Source organism: Sabethes cyaneus, chromosome 3, assembly GCF_943734655.1.
Source record: "Sabethes cyaneus chromosome 3, idSabCyanKW18_F2, whole genome shotgun sequence".
NCBI classification, from domain to species: domain Eukaryota; kingdom Metazoa; phylum Arthropoda; class Insecta; order Diptera; family Culicidae; genus Sabethes; species Sabethes cyaneus.
This window is the reverse complement of record NC_071355.1, coordinates 89,490,544-89,507,453: the sequence shown is the minus strand read 5'-3', so window position 1 is coordinate 89,507,453 and position 16,910 is coordinate 89,490,544. Positions and strand designations below refer to the sequence as shown.

Below are 16,910 nucleotides of genomic sequence, written 5' to 3'. Positions count from 1 at the left end.
TAAAGAAACAGTCACACTTTGCTGAACACTAATGTTTCGGTTTGAATGAACAAATCTGTATAATTTAATTCGGATGTAGTACAATAACTCTCTGATGAATATGTACATCAATCGCTTCAATATTTCACACAAAACCATATGCTTTTTAAATGAATAACGATGTGAATGTACGCAGTTCAAAGGTTTGCCGTATAAAATATTCTACGTCAAAATCATCCCTACCCGCAGAAGGGATAATGCTGTAAAATTATGTAACTGGCTCTGGGATGGGTTGTATCTTTTGATAGAGGAGGTTTTAAATCAACCCTAATGTCTTTACGGGTTAAAATAATATTTACGAACGCTCTGCACCCAACAAATGTTTCGTAAATATCATCAATTTTTTTCGTCTTGTCTCGACTAATGCTGTCTTTTATTTTTGGCGACCGAAACAGTAAAATGTATTCAGACATTCCCATTCGGATAACACTTTGCTAGCGAGCTAGCGAGAGGCGAATTTTTTGGCTTCCTTCAGAGGAATGGTTATGATTTCACTTGGATAGTTAACTCCTGTATTTATCTTATTGTATTTGATTTAAAAAAAAAATAACTGATTTGGGGGAGTTCAAAGATATTACAGCTTTGATTAGTGCTGTTAACTATTTTTTCGGATTACTTAATAAACAGTATGTATAAGATATTGTTGAGTAAGATAGACTTTCATTCACTGCTAGATGAAATAAATTTAATTTTCAGCTTTATTTATACAGTGTGTAGTTTTGCGGTTCATCTCATGGCTCAAGGGCACTGCAGCAATCGTTCATGTATAATAAAAATTGGATCTGTTCTTTCTTTATAGCAACAAATGCTGATCGTGTTCTGTTTTGCACCAATGAATAACCTGTCTAACAATTTACACCTGCATTGCGCCTTGTCACCTGCTTTATATCTAAAGCCGGTTCCATTTTAGTATCGATAATTTATCGATCAATATTTATTACTAAATCGAACGATGGAATAAAAGAGCTCTTCGAAGTGTTTTAAGCAATGATTTACAAATACTAAAAAGTGTTTTTTTCTATGCACTTTACATCTATCATGGAGAGTCTTTCGATTAAAAAAGTTTCGTGAATTCAATTATAAAAGTTTGAAAACCTAATTCCGTGTTTCCCGTGATTCAAAAACAGATATTTCATGTATCAATTGTCGGTAATAGAATTGCTAACGTTTGCTCTACATTCCTTTTTCAGAAGTTAGTGTTGGAATACTTTTATCGAATCCCGCTACCGCTTCCTATCATACAAGAAAATTGCGAGACTCTCTATATAATTTTATCTTCGCCAAAAAGTATTCCCAAAGATCAGTCGCACCTCCAATAGCTGGCATATATTTTAGATATTATTCCTCCGGAGCAGGATAAACCTGATTATAACACATGCCATAGAGAACCACCCAATTTTTAGCAAACCGTTCGGCACACAGAGTCCAAAATAATGAACAAAATTCCCGTCAGAAGGAAGCACTGCTTCCAGCAACTAGGCTTCACACCCAGTCAAAAGTGAAATATGCAAAACGAGAAAGCATAAAAAACTAATTCCCCACAGAACTCCCATCTAAAGATTAAGTTGAATGGATTGTTATAAGCTTCAATGCTCGGGTCGCTCCTTTCCTTTTGCTTTGCCTCGGCTCGCTTGCGCTTCTGCAGATGACCAATCCACCTTTTGAAAAGCGAGCGCGCGAGCACGGACTGTTTGTCACTCGAAAGCGTTGCCAGTTTTGTCAGCCATTATCACCGGGTGCAGCAGGTCATTCGGCGTTCGGTCCGTGCACCGAGAGTTGGCACTCGTGGTCGATACCCGCCACTGTCTGTTGGCTTTATGCAAATGAATTGAGTTCAACAAATAAAATTATTTCAGCACGATAAGAGCGAAGACAAACCAGCTGCAACTAACGCGGGTTCTGTTCTGGTGCCGACTGACGGCCCTCCGAGATGCGATGCTGACGTTGATTGGGACGACTGGATGGGCGTTCCCGGTACAACTTCATCTCGGTTATCCAGTGCAGTTTGGCGCATCGACTGCAGGAAGGAATTACACTGTTGCACATTGGGATTATCATACCGGTGAATTTCTGAATTTGGAATTGCAAATAACTAACTTTGTGGAGATTCTAAGCAGGAACCTGGTTTCCGAATTTTTATGCTCACTTGTTTATTCGAACAAGCTTACCCACAATATACAGTTGACTTCCCATCAGAAATTATTTGACGAATCAAATGTAAATTTTGATTGATATCTGCAGATAAATTCCTATTGTGCAACGGTTCGTTTATGTATACAGCCAAGAAGTACGATGGAATAATTTTGAATAAAATGATGCTCACGGGCTGTGGAATATTTTAATTAAGCAGTAAAAACAGCCCTGTAGCAAATAATATAACAGTCAAGTATGTAATTTCGTAGCTGCGCCTTGCAAAGGACACTAGACACCGGCGAAGGACTGTTTGAATTTGTACTAGCTAGTTGTCAGCGCTATCTTGAGTCCGAATTCGCTTACTTTTCAATTATCGCCATTCCTGTTTTATCGCTTCTGGTACTATTTCATTATTAAACTTGCTTGTTGTTTCATTCAAAATCAATCTGCTGTAGCAAATGTGTTTGTACAAATGTAATCGAAACTTGAACTAGGTATTCTGGATGCTCAGCTAACGCTCAGTTCACAATCTTTGAAGGGGACATTTCTGACAAATCGCTTCTTCTCATTTGTGCTGTACACATTTTGGCAATACAATCTATTGTTAGCATTACCATGCTTATTTTGCATGCGCCTAATACATATAAAAAGGGTGGAGACCTGTACATAGGGGAATCAATGAGAGGTTCACGTAGGACTACTAATGCAGGTACAATGTTTCACAATTTGAAAATGTTCAGCAGTTTGCTAAGCAAATTTATAATTTACTTTATTGTAATAAATGCCCTAAAACATTTGTATACATTTGTTAAATGACTTCAAGTTTACATGTCCTAAATGTCTGTACTCTGTATATAATTGTCATCAGTTTCTTGAAGTTTGTAGTGGCACTAATTGGCTATTTTGCTTGACTTGTCATTTGTCTTTCGACTAACATGTGAACAGCCAGTTAAAATATCGATTAGCTAACGTCCTCTGCATCTTACTAGTTCCTTTCGACACTCTACTTCACAGTAATTTGCATACTTGATAGAAATACAATTGAAACTACATATGTAAAGAATTGCAAGCAACTAACTAACGCAAAGCAGCAAATGAACCGCTCAAAAACTATTGTCGGATAAGACAGTCGCTGATTTTTCTCGCTTGGAGAATTGCTGCGTCATGTCACATGCACAAATATCCCTTCAGCTCTGTTCCCGTACAAGACAACAGTACCGATCAAATTCTTGGAGTATGTGATGCAATCAGGCAAAAGGAAAGGTACTTTACGTTTCAGGATATAATATTTAACTAGATTCAATGTTTAAAGATAAAATCGGTTGAAGGAAAAGGGTGGTTTTACACTTTAACAAAAAATTTTACTTCTAGGACATCTAATTTCATTGGACTAGGTTAAATGTGCAAACGGAAAGCACGTTGATTTTCTCCTAGTGCTTGTTACTACAGTTTCGTACGAAAAACGCCTGAATCATAGTTTAATGGTAAAAGACTTTGGGATGATCAGATCATCTCCTCGTGAAAGCCACCTTAATTTCAAGTGGCATTGAAATTCATATGTAAGTTCCCTTAGTAAGGCCGTGTCAATTTTTATCGGTATATCGCCACAAAGAGACTTACGTACACCAATTAAAGTAGACACGGCGTTATCAAAAACACTGAGACATTTCAATGTGAGTTTCAATTTGCATATATTGATAATTTTGTTTCATATACCAATCATTCTGGTAGCGGAAGTTTTTCCCTTCGATTTAACGTACCATTTTATACTCATCATTCGAAGCAACACCCAAGTGCCACGATGCGACCATGTGTCGAAACGTGCCTTTGTAAATAATGAGTGACCTTTACATGGACAATCAATGGAATTGGCACCAGTGTCTCGTCTGTTTGTCTGTGATAACCTATTGGCCTTACCTATTGTAACTAAATTTGGATTAATAAAACGACAGTAAAAAAAGACAATGGGCTTTTATGCCATTTTGAAGATGGCTCTTTTGATGCCAATTCAAATCTGCTAATTTTACTACACTTAGTCTACTCTACTCTACTTTACTTTACTTTAATTTACCTAACCTTACCTTACCTTACCTTACCTTACCTTACCTTACCTTACCTTACCTTACCTTACCTTACCTTACCTTACCTTACCTTACCTTACCTTACCTTACCTTACCTTACCTTACCTTACCTTACCTTACCTTACCTTACCTTACCTTACCTTACCTTACCTTACCTTACCTTACCTTACCTTACCTTACCTTACCTTACCTTACCTTACCTTACCTTACCTTACCTTACCTTACCTTACCTTACCTTACCTTACCTTACCTTACCTTACCTTACCTTACCTTACCTTACCTTACCTTACCTTACCTTACCTTACCTTACCTTACCTTACCTTACCTTACCTTACCTTACCTTACCTTACCTTACCTTACCTTACCTTACCTTCAGGGATGGCACGTTCACTGTGTTTCTACACGCGGGTGAACTACACCCGCTCTTTCCTGTGTGAATCACAGTTGGTCAGAGAAGTGAAATATTGAACCACACAGCGTCGGTGCAGCGTACTCAAAGGTGAGTGTGTTGTTTCTTCACACTCCCACTTGTTAGTCTCCTCTTTTCCATCGTGTTTCGCTAGTTCGCACAGGAGAAGGTGCGCTGGCACAGCCAAAGCTGCGTAGATATCACACAAATGCAAGACGGCACGGAATAGAAAACATAGCAGTAGTATTCGCGTAGCGCTTGCTATGCTACATAGATGATGTATTTCGTGTATATACTGCCGCTATTCGCATAACAGTCCCAGTTTCTATGGAGATGAAACTGTTATGTAAATAGCGGCAGTATAAATACGCAATACATCGTATACGCAACATTGCAAGCGCTACGTGAATAGCCCTAGCATATTTTTCCGTTCGATGCAGCAAATGTGAGTTTGAATAAAATAGTATAAATTTTGTATAAGATATCTATCAATGTCTATACATGTCTATACATGTCAGTTTTTAGATAGTACCTACTTGCTAATACCGCGAAAATAGCTGTACAAAATCACGTCGGACTCGATTATTAACAGTCGTAATCGACACATTTACGATTACACTACAACATGCAACATTGGTGTATTTTATTCATAATTAAATGTTTAGCCGTTAAAAATCAAATCAAAAATTATTTCGTATATGTCATAAACACCAATATCGAGACAATTATATAAATTACAATTACAATAAATTTTCATAGTGACTAAAGTTCTTAGCGATAATGAAATAGAGAAAAACTGCTAGCCTGATTTTTAGTTAAGTCCTGTAAACAAAAATAAAGAAGCGAGTTTGTTTCCTTATATGGTAGTTTGGAATAACCCACGCGGTTTTTACGTTGATGGCAACAATAGAACCTATTCGAAAATCGGGCCAGAATGGTATTCTAAAAGCGCGGACAACCAGGTGTGATTTGTAATACAGTAGGATTTTGAATTAGGCAACAACGGCGTATCGCCTATGTTGCGAAAATCGAAACCGTGCTAAAATCGAGTCCCTTTTTTGAAATGAAAAAATTGAATGTAAATGCGTTGGAAATAGACTAAATATTAAATCAACGATTGCAACTATTTTATCTTTAAAAAGTCCGCTTAGAGCTATTTGTCCGGTGCAAGTAAGTTTTTGGCAATCTGCGGTAAGACGTAGTCCTACGGCAATAAAAATATGAAATATCTTCGAAATATCATATTATCGCCAGCTCCACGCGAAAAAATCATTCATTGACATGCATCATAGAAGCATTTCAATTTCTGTGTAGCTGCTCATCGAAATGGAAACAACACAAAGCGAACTCCCCAATAAACTGCTTCCAAGTGACTTCTCAGTATCTTTACCGCTGCAACGCGCTGGTGAACTATACATTTCTATGAAGTGTGAATTCACAGTATAAGGATCGCACAGCCAAGTCACACTTGTATCTCACAGTGAAGCCACACTTGGGACCTTCACAGTGGCAGTGTAGTTGTTTTCATGTCCGCTTTGTGCGGTGTTTCGGAGAAGAAAAGACGCTGTCGTCAGTTCCATTGCCACTTACACTGCATCTAGGAGCCAGTGAACTAATGATTATACCTCTGCATCCTTGCTATTCGCTGAGAGAACTGTGTGAATCACTCTTCGCACCCGCTGCAAGTTGAGGTGCTGGCCATCCCTGCTTACCTTACCTTACCTTACCTTACCTTACTTTGTTTTAGTGGCCACCGTCCGTTACCGATCCTGCGCCGAACGAATTATGGTCCTCCAGTACTGTCGGTCCTGGGCAGCCGTTCTCCAATCCCAACGAACACCAGCTGAACGTGCATCGTCATTGACAGCGGGTGCGGAGTCTGCCTCTAAGTCTATGGCCTTTTCCTGGTTCTTTTCTGAAACTAGTTTTGGTTACTCTTTCGTCGGGCATTCTGGCCACGTGCCCAGCCCACCGCAGCCTGCTACATTGCACTACCTTCACAATATCATGGTACAGCTCGTGATTCATGCGTTTGCGCCGCACTTCATTTTCCATTTTGCCACCAAGTATAGATCGCAGAATTTTACGCTCAAAAACCCCAAGCACTCGCCAATCAGCTTCCTTTAGCGTCCATGATTCGTGTCCGTAAAAAGCCACCGGGAGGATTAGTGTTCTGAAGAGCTTCAGTTTTGTGCGAATTTGCAAACTACGGGACAACCCGATTCACGGCTGCAACTCGTCGTTTCACTTCGCGGCTTACATCGTTGTTACATGTGACGTGTCACAAGTGTACCAAGGTATATAAATTCCTCCACTACTTCATGTCGTTCCCCATCTAACTCTACCTCGGCACCAACACCACTTGGTCTTCCGCGTTCCCTGCCAGCAACCATGTACTTCGTTTTGGCGGTGTATATGGTAAGTCCCAATCTCGCCGCTCCCCTTTTAAAGGGCCTGAAGGCCTCTTCCACTGCTCTACCGTTGATTCCGATTATATCGACGGCATCCGCAAAATCAAGAAGCATGTGAGATTTCGAGATGATAATTCCATTCCTTTCTAAATTTGCCCTTCGTAATGCACCTTCTAAGGCAATGTTGAATAGCAGGTTAGAGAGTGCATCCCCTTGCTTCAGTCCATCCAACGTCACGAAAACAGCTGAGGTCTCACCCGCTATTCTAACGTATGATTTGGCTCCGTCCAGCGTCGCACGAATAAGCGTAACTAATTTCGTCGGAAAACCATGTTCTAGCATTATCTGCCACAGTTCATTTCGTTTGACTGAATCGTACGCCGCTTTAAAGTCCACAAACAGATGGTGTGTCTGTAAGTTGTACTCCCGGAACTTGACTAGCAACTGACGCAGGGTAAACATCTGATCCGTCGTGGAGCGACCCTCACGAAAACCAGCTTGGTACTCGCCGACGAAGGACTCCGCTAACGGTCTCAGTCTGCAGAACAGGATACGGGAAAGCACCTTGTAGGCAGAATTGAGCAATGTAATTCCGATAGTTTTTACACTCCAGTCAATGTCACTTTTTAAAAATTGGGCAAATGAGGCCATCCAACCACTCCTCCGGCATTTGTTCTTCTTCCCAGATCCTGACAATGATCCGGCGGATTGCTTCGTACAGTCGTTCGCTCCCCGCTTGCAGAAGTTCAGCCGGGATACCGTCCTTCCCAGCAGCCTTACCGTTTTTCAGCTCACTGATTGCCTTTTAACCTCCTCCTGTGTTGGTGGCTCAACAGCTTGGCCATCGCTTACAATTCCTATCCTGTCCCTGCTGATCCCCGCAAAATTCCTGCATCTCACCGTTTTATAGAAACTCCCTGTGTCGTTGCTGACGTATCGCTCCTATGCGCCGGCGAGGACATGCTCTTCGTACTCGCGTTTTTTAGACGATGGGTTCTTTTTTCTGCAGCTCTTGTCTCTCTGTACCTTTCCCTGTTTTGACGCGTTGCCACAGTGAGCGTGCGACTCCTGACCTGTCACTCTTTTCATCTGTCACTCTCTGGCATTCGGCATCAAACCAGCTGCTATGCTGTCTTCCACGTGTCGTGCCTACCACCTCTATCCCAGCTGTTTCGATGGCTCCATGAATCCACAGCCCATTTATATCTTCTCCTTCTACCTGCTGTTCCGCGATTCGTTGATCAAACTTCCTGGCGTACTCCACTGCCACGCCATCTGCCGTCAACCGCTGGATGTTGAAACGCAGCGTCCTCTCAGTGCGAGCCTTCGCCGTGTTCGACAGCCTTACGCGAATCTTACACACTACGTGATAGTGGTTAGAGTCGATCTTTGGTCCCCGAAAAGACCGTACATTGATGACATCCAAAAAGTGACGACTGTCAATCAAAACATGATCGATCTGAGAACTAGAGTCTCCATTTGGACGCCTCCTGGTGTGTTTTCGAATATTCAAACGTGGAAAGTAGGTGCTACAGATGGCCATTCCTCTGGCCGCGGCAACATTTATGAGTCTCAGACCGTTATCAGTGGTCGACAGATGAAGGCTATGTCTTCCAATTAGTGGACGGAAGAATTTTACTACGACTTCCGGTAAAGCTCTACAAAACTGGTCAAGAATCGCTTGCTAAGGCACTGAATAATTTCAGAGATTTGGGAGGAGGACAAGTTACCGAAGCAACGGATAGAAGATGTAGTTTGTCCCATGTTCAAAAAGGGCGATCAACACGGCTGCTCTAATTAAGTGGCATTACGCTGGTTATCGCCATGTACGAGGTGCTCTCCCAGATTTTGTAACGTCGTGTAATCCACCCGTAAAATAACCTGTAAGCTAACCATTCGCGCACACCGTGAGTGTCACAAGGCGTAATTCGATATTTTACTTGTTTCGTTCGCTTGTACACCCACTTTCAAAACAGCCCTATCGCAATGAAGCCACGTGATTAGCGTGCAAGCGTCCATCCCGTTCCTTCTCTTTTCAACCGCACACACACACTTTTACCGCAGAATTTCATTTCGATATCTTTTAGTCAAGTAAATAGCCATTAAGTTACCGTTTTATATAAGTCAATATTTTGTGCAGAGTTTAGGGAAACAAAACCATTAGCAAGTGGTTCAAAATACAGAGTCTGTAGTCAGATATGGAGCTGAACTCAAAGTGTTCTTATTGCAATACCAGAAAAACCTTCTACATGACGAAGTAAATCAATCTAGTTAGATTACATGGCGAAACTATGGCGTGTATACCACCTGGCTGACCGATGCCATTCAAACCTACCGCATGGCGTCGTCTAATCCCAATAGCAAGATAATTCATAAGATAGTACCAGGTGGAGGCCCGTGCAACTACAAAACAAGTTCTTATACTCCAACAAATCTTCCAGAAATGTCGGGAGTACAAAGTGTGCACGCATACTTTCGTGGATTTCAGGGCAGTATACGATACAGTCGAGTGCGACCAGCTATGTCAGATAATGCACAAACTGATACGGCTGATCAAAGCTATCCTGGAGTAAGTAATATGTTACGTTCGCGTTTCGGAGGCAATCTCAAGTGCTTTTGAATCGCGCAGAGGTAAGGAGATGGATTGTCCTGTATAGTGATCGACATCGGACCGGGTAAAGTCCGGAAAGTCCGGTCCGATACCCGGTCCGAAGTCCGATCGGAACGAAATTTTTGAGTCCGATTTTTTATCGGACCGGAACCGGAACGAAGCGCTCCGGAACCGGACCGGACCAGGTCTTCCGTTGAAAGTCCGGAAAAGTCCGGAGCACTTTTGATCGTAAAACTGACCGCAGTGGAAACGATGACTAGGACTTGCTTTACATGTTTATAACTAATTTCCTTTAACTTCCTCAGTATTTAGGAAAGAGCAATAATACACATTCTGTTGAAGGCTTCAAAACAAGTCCAACGAATCGATTTATTTTTCAAAAATTAGCAATTATCTGTGGGTCTTAAAACCGAACATTTCGCAGCATCGGTTCGTGCCATATGATCTCTCAAAATTTAATTTCAAAGAACTAATTTTAAAAGTTGTAATTATAGCACTTCATCTTCTCGGTAATGCCATAGGTAACCGATATTCACGCTTATGGTCCAATATGAGAGATAACTCAATAGTTTCATCGGATTTTTCAAAATTATCGTAAAGGTTTGGGCCGAAGAGTCTCAGATTTTCATGAAATTTTGCTTACGAGCATAACGAGGATATTAACTTTTTAATGAAAACAATATGTTGTCCTATTTTCCCAGAAAACTCCACTAGAAATTTTTCGATTTTTTCGAACACAGCTCATTTCGAAAGTTTATAGTTTTAAAACCAAGAATTGCAGAACAATTTTTTTATGAAAATGTAATAAAATTTTCTCAGCAATCCAGGAAAAATATTAGTTGGAACAAGCTTTCCACATCATTTTCTATGACGGTGCAAAATTCTAAAGAAATGTTGGAAAGCCCATGTTCTAAGTCTTAAGAAATTTTGAAATATAGTGGACTCTCGGAAAAGTTAATCGATTGGTGAATGGGTCGATTAACTTTTTCGAAATATTACCTTTTCTCATTGGTCCTATTTATCATTTTCAATGAAAGTGAAAACAAAACAAAACAAAACAAAAGTGAAAAATATATTCTCGGATGCAGGACACTAATTTTTAAGTATCTGGAAGTTGTAACGTAAAGAAATATGTAGCAAGATCTTTATGAAATAATGCTTCCTTACGATAAAACTGAACCTTGTCGTGGTGTAGGGCTTTTTAACTAATCAGTAAATGAACAGCGGTCACGTTTACTTCTGAATGTGGGTATATGTCAAAATACTTTTGTGATTTCAAATGGAACTCGGGGTAAAAATTTGCCAAATGCGATTGTTGCGTTGTTCAGAACGTGCTTTTATTCCGTTTAAGAATAAGGCCAGTATGGGGATCTCTGATAATTAATAGATAAATGTTTTTGGGATTCATCCTTATTTATCACAGCTGTCACTAATATCTCCGAAAAATGTCGGATTGGTTGGGTCGATCGGGGGCTTAAGGTTAGTAAGGGGATGTAAGCGGGATACCAGATCCTGTCGGATGCCGAAGGACCACTCTACAATGATTACGGGTATAATAATAGAAGTGCTTAGGTAGCGGATGGGAAAATTAGGTCAATTCGAGTCGTGTGGTCGAGTCTCGGCTGGGCGGTGCAGCTAGATAGTCAGTAGGATTTTTGCACTGGCCCCGTGGCTGACCTGTGCTCTGATGGCCGGCCGCGGGGTCTGTCGATAGGGAGGGGTTGAGTCTTAGAGAGACGTTTAAGCCCACAACTTTACTGCACTAGCTCTTTGGTCTCGAGGGTTGGAAGACAGGTGCGTCTCTATAAAGCTTTATAAGCTCTAAAACTTCTGTCGACTACCGCAAACGTCCGGGTTGTACTGCGCTTAATTTACTTTGTATCTTGGGACAGTGCATAAATGCTGGGGGAATGAAAGATTTAATTTGCCCTGATAAGTTAATAACCGCCAATGCTCCGACATTTGTCTTTCCTATTAGTTCATTTGTCGTTGTTTGTGTTAGAAAATAAAAAGCGGGCGCGCGGTTGATGACTGGTGTCAGGCGGGGCTGACGAATCCTCCACTTCACTATACTACATTTTACAACTCAAGTATGACCGCATTTCAAGGTCAAGAATAAAAACATGAGATTAGTCTAACTCAAGTAGTACAAAAAGTCCAAAGCACATTTACGATCCATCATTTTTGTTCTCATCATCATCGTCATCATCATTATATTTAAAATATGGCATTCCGGCCTTTGGCAGAGAGATCTTAGAGTCAGTTCATGGAGTCTGCGCAGGGCCGGAACACCTCCGCCTGCGGGCATAGGCGTGACGGCTATCGTTGGGACTCTACCTGTGTTTAAGTGGGCGACATTGCCTGTCTCGTCAGGTAGAACTGATGTTTGAGGTCTCCCTGACACTTTGTTGACATCACAAAAGGGCCCAGTGCAGAGTGTTATACGCTACTAGCTGACCCGGCAAACTTCGTATTGCCACAAATTAAAATGTTTTATACATAAATCGTGAATCTGTCACAATCTCGAGTTTAGCAAGTTTCTGAGGAGCTCAACCTAAGATAACTCATTTTGGCAGTTACGTCACTATGAGAGCATGGGTAGTTTAATTTACAAATTTTCAATTTTTCCTCACAATAAAGTAGAAAACAATCCCCCTGTTACTTAGCCAGTTAAAATAAAGCGGTTAGCACTTAAATATACGCCGTGATTGTATAACATTTCGCTGAATACCATTTCGCGAAAAACCTTACGCGGAATGTCGCATTTCACGGAAAACCTTTTCATGAAAAGTAGCATTTCGATCCTCGGGGTGATCCTCTCCTTACTCGTTGTCGCTCGTTCGGACTCAACTGAAGGAAAGTAATGGAGGTCAGTAGACCTAGGAAAACAAATCAACCTAGACAGAGCTGATTTCTGCGGGGGTCTGCAGAAAGTTTTTGGTGGTCTTGTTGTTGTCTGTTATGTTTTATGGAAGAGTCTAAAATTTCTCGAGTTCGATTAGTTTTCGAGTTACGCAAAAATTTCTGTTTTGTTTGTATGAGAGTTCTTATTCCCCTACCACAGGGATGAGTGGTCTCAAACTATCACAAAAAAAATCCTGCCTGCAAAATGCCCCACATGCCAAATTTGGTACCATTTGCTTGATTAGTTCTCGAGTTATGCAAAAATTTGTGTTTCATTTGTATGGGAGCCCTCCCCGAGCAGGAGCGAAGAGCAAAATAATATAAAAACAATATCAAACTGTGTTATAATGGTATATTTTGTTATTGAATAGATATGGAGCTACATTGATTAGACATTTTGTTATTGAGTAGATATTTAAAACAGTCGTTGTAAGATGAGTTTAATAACTGATTTTGTTATCATATCTTATTTTGACCTTAAAATGACATTCGATATATTTCATAAACATTTTTTTTATTAATTAAAGGGATTTTAGATTAGAAATATTTTATAAAATCATTTTTTTATATCTCATACACTACTGCATTTGTTATTCAATACCTTAAGAATACTAAAATATGTTATTCTAAACTCGGAATACAGTCATGTTATTGCTTTGTTATTCAAATAACACAAGTAGTTATTCTTTTGACCTCAAAGGAGTAAAATTTTGATATTATTTTTTATTATTTTACCAACTATGTCAGCCAAAACAAGACCAAATTTTGTTTCGAGTTATTCGATTTCCAATAACACATTTTGATATTATTTTGCACTTCACTCCTGCTCGGGTCCCTCTTAGTTGGGGGAGGGGTCTCTAACCATCATAAGAACCTTCCTCGGCCCCAAAAATCTTACAATGCAAATTTCCACGCCTACATGTAAATTTTCACGCCGATCGGTTCAGTAGTTTTCGATTCTATAAGGAACATACCGACAGACAGACAGACAGCCAGAAATCCAGTCAGATAACCCGAAAAAAAGAAAAAAAACCCGATTTAATCCACCTAGTGGTGAAAGGAACCTTTGTTATACGGTCTTACTTACTATTTGAGATAGAAATCGACACATCTTCGTAACATAATTCATCTATTGGTTATCGTTACGTAGTGCGTTGGTTTACATAAAATTTTTGAAAATTGAATAAGTTTACAAAATTTGAACAAAATAGAAACACTTTAAAATTTTGATACATCCTTTTTTCGTGAAATTGCTGAGTAAGGATAAGTAAGTTGTTATTAATCTGAGTAAGTGCAAATAAAAGTAAGTTGTAAGAGGAAATCTTATGCTTTAGCATATACATTGTCTAGTAAAGGTCTAGTTTATAGGTTTTTGAACTATGCATAGTTTCCTGTAATGCCATTCTATTTGAATCACATCAATAGAGTTTTCTTGAATAATTTTCATCAATTTTTATTAACCTTCGGCTACTCACGCTGTTGTATTTTATACAACACGTGTAGGTTTTTCAACGCCATATTGTTATAAAGTTACAAATCGTTGTTTAACAAACGTATATTCTTCAACAAACTTATTGTAAGCAAAATATCATAATTATTTAATCAATTAATAATTTAAATTGTGGGGAAATGTATGCAGCGAAACTATCAGCAAATGTAAAATGTTTAAAATTTATTCGTCTTGCCTCTTGCATTCGACTTTGCAGAACACATCAATGTGTTATATTGATAATGAAGAAAAATATTTTTTAATTCACTTTTAAGGGGATTAATCAAAATTTAAATTGCACCAGACGATAAAACTTTCAATTTCAAGAAACTCTTCCAAAGGTTCGATAAACCTAAAATCAAGTTTTCCCAGTCAAAACTCTAGTGCACACGTTTTCTTTGGTTTGGTCTATTGTGCGCGCGAGTAACCGTGTTACAAAAGTTGGCGCGAGTGTTCGAGGGTTAATATCTTCTTACCGGTAAAACCAATTCTTATGAATTTTTGCATATATATTCGTAGTGTCAAAAGCTCTCGTTTGATATTAAAATAATTGAAATTAGGTAAATTATCTTGGTTAAAATCATTATAAATTATTGTTAATTTTGGTGTGGTGTATACGGTTGCTCATAACTTTCAAATTAAACGTCCAATCAAAAAATCATTCAATAGTGATCTATTAGGATAAATTATCTTTCAAATGAGACTAATAGCTCATAAATCGGTTTGGCCATCTGTGAGAAACAGGCGATAATTATTACCTTGTCAAAACAGGTTTTTTAAGCATAACTTTTAAACTACTTGTTTGTTTTCAATTAAAAATTCCTGAACAATTTAACTTTAATAAGGGCTTTCATTTGATACTAAGATCGTTGAAATCGGTCATGTAGTTCCGGAGAAACCCGTGTCACGTATTTTTGCTTTGCTTATAACTTTTAAACGAAACGTCGTATCACGAAACAACTCAATAGTGATCTACTAGACAATAACACCTTTCAAACAAAAGTAATAGCGAACACACACACACACACACACACACACACACACACACACACACACACACACACACACACACACACACACACACACACACACACACACACACACACACACACACACACACACACATACACACACACACACACACACATACACACACACACACACACACACACACACACACACACACACACACACACACACACACACACACACACACACACACACACACACACACACACACACACACACACACACACACACACACACACACACACACACACACACACACACACACACACACACACACACACACACACACACACACACACACACACACACACACACACACACACACACACACACACACACACACACACACACACACACACACACACACACACACACACACACACACACACACACACACACACACACACACACACACACACACACACACACACACACACACACAGAGACATTGCTCAAATCGTCGAACCCTATCGATTGGTATATGTGACTTGGCCCTCCGGGCCTCGGATCAATTTCGTGTTTTGTCGACCAATTTTTAAACCTTTGTTATAGTATAACAAAGGTAAAACATCTTTATGAAATAATACTTAGTTCCTTTCAGTGAATTTAAAATAGTCGGTTATACTAGTTAACTTTTGATTTTTCGTAATCCACGCCAACGTTTTGATAATGTTGTTCGCGTTTATTTTTCGTCCCTGCTGTTCCTTCTTTTGCATTTAAAATTCAATCTAAGTTTGCGCTTTTCCAGTACGTTATCAAAAATCCTGAGATAAGTATGTGCCCATATTGAACTGTTGCTACAACTGTCCGGTACAAGAGTTTAATTTAATCCCAGTTACGATGAGACTCTGTAAGAAACTGTGAAAAGGCGTCAAGAAATCGAAAAAGGAGAAATAAAGATAGAAGGAAAACACACGTGTGTGAATGAACGCTTTGGATAACCAAAAAATTTAAACTCTCAGAATAGTTAAGGCAAAAATTAACTTTTTAGAGTGTTGCATGGGAGCTAATATTCGCTTAACTTTTTTGAACAATTAACTTTTCAGAGAGTTAACTTTTCCAAGAGTCCACTGTATTTTTTTCTTATTTGATAACTCATTTGTCTGTTAGTGTCAAAAATAAATTAAATTTAATTAAAATTAAATTAATTTTAATTAAAAAGAACATAAATTGGCGGTTGAAAAACAATTTTTTAATTAAAAGCTGACTTTCATGTCTGAAAGTGTACCATTCCATGATGGGTAAGCTAACAAGCACCAGTTAATGGTGTCGTATTTTCAGTTTTTTAAATAGCCGGTTAGCGTTTAGAAGTTACACAAGGTTCCACACATTCAAAGCTTTACCTTTGACAATTACCTATTTTTTTAAAAATTGGTCAATTTTGCATCCGGACAATTTCGGACTTCCGGACCGGAATCGGACCGGAACCGGAACAGAGCTAAATCGGACCGGAACGAATTCGGACCTAAAATATTCGTTCCGATTTTTTATCGGACCGGACCGGACCGGAACCCGGACTTCAATTTTCGTTCCGATGTCGAACACTAGGTATGTTATTCAATATCGCTATTAGAGATGTGATCCGGTGAACGGGCATCGAAACAAGAGGAACGATCTTCAGCCAGAGTAGCCAACTCCTAGCCTTCGCGGACGACCTCGACATCATTACTATAAATTTTGGAATGGCGGAGATAACCTATGCCCAACTAAAAACAGAGGCTAGGAGGATTGGGTTACAAGTCAATGCGTCGAAAACCAAATATATAGTAGAAAGCAGCTCCAGAGAAAACGACGTTTGCCTCCC

At 39.5% G+C, this 16,910-nt stretch overlaps 1 protein-coding gene across 1 annotated transcript in view; it reads right to left on the bottom strand.

Moving 5' to 3' along the window:
* The window catches only part of LOC128739860 (lachesin), a 154,512-nt gene that overhangs the window by 33,674 nt on the left and 103,928 nt on the right, over window positions 1-16,910 (bottom strand). The window lies entirely within an intron of this gene.